The sequence below is a fragment of the Sciurus carolinensis genome, chromosome 5, assembly GCF_902686445.1.
Source record: "Sciurus carolinensis chromosome 5, mSciCar1.2, whole genome shotgun sequence".
Lineage (NCBI taxonomy): Eukaryota > Metazoa > Chordata > Mammalia > Rodentia > Sciuridae > Sciurus > Sciurus carolinensis.
Genome location: NC_062217.1, coordinates 83,053,574 through 83,058,555, shown reverse-complemented (window position 1 = coordinate 83,058,555; position 4,982 = coordinate 83,053,574).

Genomic DNA, 4,982 nt, shown 5'->3' with positions numbered 1-4,982 from the left:
GCATTGCCTAATTATAATGTTGCATTCCTTATTAGTACTATACCAGCAATCTTCTGTAATTCACCATTTCCCTTTTCAAGCCATTCTGAGTCATTATTTTCTATCCCTTCTCTTTTGGAGTGATTCAGATATATTGTTTTATGAGCCTAATCTGAACTATTAGGAGTTTAGAGCACAGGATCTCAAGTCATCCTTCCAAATGTGAGGATTGGGGCCAGCGGGTAAGTGAAGGTACTTATTATGATTTGAAGTTGTTTCATCTAGAGAAAAAAATATCAAAAGAATGGCTTAATAATTACTTCCAGCATCTTTAAAGCATGGCCTCATCCTTAGTGGCAAAGATCTAAAAGAGAGAAAACTGGCAAATTGGTCTAAATCAGTGGTTCTCACCATGGAAGCTGTTTTTGCCCCCCGGGGACATTTTCAGTGTCTGGAGACATTTTTCACTGTTAATACTGAAGCTTAGGGGCAGCTGGTGCTCTTACGCCGTGGGTAGAGGCCAGAATGTTATGCCAGGGTAGAGGCCAGAACACCCTGCAGTGCACAGGACAGTTTTGGCACAACAAAAAATCATCAGTCCCCAGATGTCAACAGTGCCAGGCTGATAAACTCTGGTCTAGATTGTACCCAAAGATTAGGTTCTCTTGTTTTGTTTTTAATTCTGGGGATGGAAATCTGGACCTGACACATGTGCTCTGTCACTGAGCTACACCTCCCAACCCCATGAAGATTAGTTTTCTGATTCCCACTTATCAGAGTCTGACCTGCACTATTAGCAGAATGTCCCCAATCTTTTGATATAGAAAAAACAGTCAGGGGGATACATAGGTGATGATGATTCCCAGCGACCGAAGCTGTGAAATGATCACAAATACCCTTAATCTGTGATTGTACCTGCATGAATTCCTGCAGAGATGGTCTTTCTCGTGGACAAGAGTTTGGGGCACACCAGCGCATGGAGGGTTCACTGAAGTTTCATCTAATTTTAGACATTTGGATCTGACTTCTTTTTTTCTCTTTATTTTCTGAACTGACTTGACCATGGATTAATGCTATCTTTACTCTGGCCTTAACACCTGAAAGCAAAGATGGATATTTAGAATATATTATATGTCATATCAGTTAATAACCAGAGTCATCATAAGATGTGATGGGTTCTATCTGCCCATTATGCCTTGGATTATAGACTCCATAATGACATAATAAATTTAATTTGAATGTGTTTTATGTTGAGTTTATATAACACACTTTGGCCTGCTCAGTCCAGGAGGAAGAAAGAAACTGCAAACATATTTTAAAAGCATCTAAATTCTGTGAAAATAGTAGTCAAAATTCAAGATATATATTTGAAATTCTATAAAGATTTGAAGGTTTTATAAAGCTTAACCAACCATTATGTTAATTTCTACCTTTAGTATCTAACAATCTCTTTGAAAAGCAATTATCACAATTACTGATTTTTATAAGATTTTGCATAAATATTGCAGCTTATTTTATTCACAGTGGAATATTTGCTATCTTTGGGTTAATATCTTTTTAAAACTATGCTTGATAACATTATGTCTGCCAGGATGCTATCTTTGGTGGATGAGATTTCTCTGTGGGACTAGTTACATGTGACACTGTATGGTGTAGCATTTAAAATCCAGACCCTAGAGTCTGATTGCCTAGGTTCAAACCCAGTCTCATCACTTATTTTGGCATGAGGGTTACAGGGAATATATTGCCAAGTTACTCATTTTTGCCATGTTTAATTTCCCTTGTGGGTAAAATGGTGATAACAATAGTATCTCTCTTACAGGTGTTTTTCAGAATTAAGTAAGCCAAATGAGTGATGCTCAAAGTGGGGTCCTCAAACCAGCAGCAACATTATCACCTGGAAACTTATTAGAAATACACATTTCCTGGCCCCACAAGACCCACCAAATCAGAAGTCCTCAGGTGCTTCTGATGCATGTAAAAGTTTGAAACCCATGGAGTTAAGCCATATAGACCATGTAACACAGTGCAGGGTAACTTAGTAAGCATTCAATAGAAGTTAGACATGACTATCATCAAATCAGTGTAGGTTTTTCTTTGCTAATGTATCTTATATTCACATCTACTCATTTATTTTAAAGCAGTTCTATTTCTGAAATACTCCTAGACTGTATAGACCTCTGTCAGTTAAGGAAGCACAGCTGACTCTCCTGGAAGCACCACACCTCCCACATTCCTCCTCTCACCTGGACCTCTGGACTTTCCCATCACTCAGTGCCTGCCTTCCAGTCCTTGTGCTCGGTCCTGTACCGACCTTATTGCCCTGAGGTTGGGCTCTCTTTGCTTTCTGCAATCCCTATGGCTCTAGCAGACAAATACCAGAAGATGCATGTTCATCTTACAGGATTCCTTTTGGAAACCATCTCAGTCTTCATTGTTAAATATTTGGGGTATGGAATGCCTAGGTCTCTCATTCCCTGTTCAGGTGCCAAGTACCTTGGTCCTATCATCTCTCAGCTGAGGTCAATGATTTAGAAAAAGGACAAGGGGTGATGGGAGTGAAGAAAAGACAAACAGACACACATAGAGAGTAAAAGTGGGGCCATGTGGTTACTGCTCTCTGGTGGAGAAGCGGTGACTCAGAGCTAGCTCAGCACGTTTGTCATATAGGTTTTGTCATCAAAAGTTTATTTGTGGGAAAGTTTCAGCAAAGCAGGCAATTTGAAGGATGCAGGACTGGTGAGATAGTGGGGTCATCTTGTTTTGCTCAAAATTCTCTATTCCAGGGAGTTGGTACCTGAACTCTAGGCCTCAACTGATAACTCTGAGCCTTACCGAGTTTCTTTGGTAAGGCCCATAAAACTGGGCCATCCTGACCTGCACCTTTGCACAGAGTTCGAAGCACAACACAGACATGAGAGATTCAGGCCATGATTCAAATCACCACTCTCCAGAATGGATATCAGCTAAAATATTTTAGAGATATTTCTCATTCTTATAGTGCCCAAAACACAAGAATTCTATGAGCCTAAACCCTGAGTGATGCTTTGAGACCTGATCTGTAACCAGTTTTGTCTCTTCCCATTGGTCTAGGCAAATTCTTGCTTGCCTGACATCAACTGTGGAATGTTGTCAAGTCTTTTATGCAAAGTGCTAGTCAGAGCACCCAAATAAACAGAGAGCTAGAATTTCACCTAGATTAGAGAGTGCATGAATAAGTTTATGCCTGCCTTTTAATTAATATTTGTTTGGTAAATGTTGCTGTGTGTAGTAGAACTTGGACTGAGACTTGCTTTTGTTATTCTTCCAAGGGAGGTTATGTGGTAGTAGCTAACCACCCACCTCAAACTAAGTAGAGGTTACTGATTTTCACCAAAAAGTAGCTAAAAGTATGCACAGCCAAGTTTACTTAGATCAGCTTGTAATTGAGCGAGTTAGGTTTATCCCAAGAAAGTGAACCAAAGAAAAATATAGTGATGTGATTTATCTCATTAATAAATAAGGAAAGAAGATGTTATGATCATCTTAGAAGATATACCATCATTTGATATTTAATTTTAAACTAATTCTTGCTTTGTAACAAATGGAGCCAACTAGACATAGAAATATTAGGTTACATTTTAACTTCAATAAATTTATCATTTAATTTCAGCACACAAAAGGTATCTTAGGTAATGATAAAAGGTAATTGCTACACATATAATGAGTCATGAATTAGTATTCAAACTTTGCATGTAACATTCAGAAAATAATAAGTAAAAGGCAAACCAGTGGAATAAAAGGGCAGAAGAAGAAATGTAAATGGTTAATAAACACTGGTAAAAAATTTTAAAAACAATATACAACAGCAGTGAGGAAAGCATGATTAACAATAAAGAAATGTAATTTCCTACCCATCAGCTGACCAAAGCTGGCATTGGTTGAGCTGCAGAGAATCAGAACTCATGAAACACTGAGAACTAGCACAACCACTTTGGAAAGCAATTTTATAATAGTTGGAATATCTCTAAATTCTGTTTAGTTTCTCTAGTAAAACTTTCATATCTGAGTTACATGTGGATGATAAATGAATGTTCATTGCAGCATTTTGAAATAGTGAAAAGTTGGAAAAAACCTAAATACCCATCACCATGGAAATGAATAAAGATGAAGATCTCCGTAACAGAGATGTTTGTCTTTTTTAACCCTGAAATCCTGGCACTTTGAACAATGCCTGGCTCATAGTAGGTACTCAAAAAGTACTTACTAAATGTATTAATAAGTAAATTATAGCAAGTATATAGTATTTTATACTGTACATAAATTGTTCTATGTGCAAAAGAACTGACAGTATATTCCACATATGTAAATTTTCAAAGTGCATAAAACAATGTCATGTATTATTGATGCATACATAGATACTGTACACATCTTCAAAATATACCTGAAATTCACCCACTTCACCCACTCCTCCACACATGCATGCTACTCGCTGGGACTATGTATCTCTGCTTTGGGTTTATTGTGCTGCCCTCCTTACTGGTTCGGTCCATTTCCTGCCTGGAATCTATTCTCAACACAAGTGCCAGAATAGTCTTCTTAAAGTATGTAGCCAATCATATCGCTCCTTTGCTGCAAACCCTCCTGGAAAACTGCTTACAACAGACTGCTATTCCACCCCAGCCACCTCTCAGCTTCAGCTCATTCATTCTTCAGAAGCCCACCAACTTCCCCACTGTTCCTAGAACCCACAGGGCACTCTCATCTGTCACCTCTGCTACCTCCTCTGACTAGTCTCCAAATATCTATGTGCCTCATTCCTTCACGTTTTTCAGTTTTCTTTTTCTTTTTTGGGTGCTGGGGATCGAACCCAGGGCCTTGTGCTTGCAAGGCAAGCACTCTACCGACTGAGCTATCTCCCCAGCCCTCAGTTTTCTTATAATGTCATCTTTCTAGTAAGTTGCTCCCTGGAAAATTGTTCCAAATTCCAATGCCCTCCCTATTCTCCTTTCCTGCTAAATTTT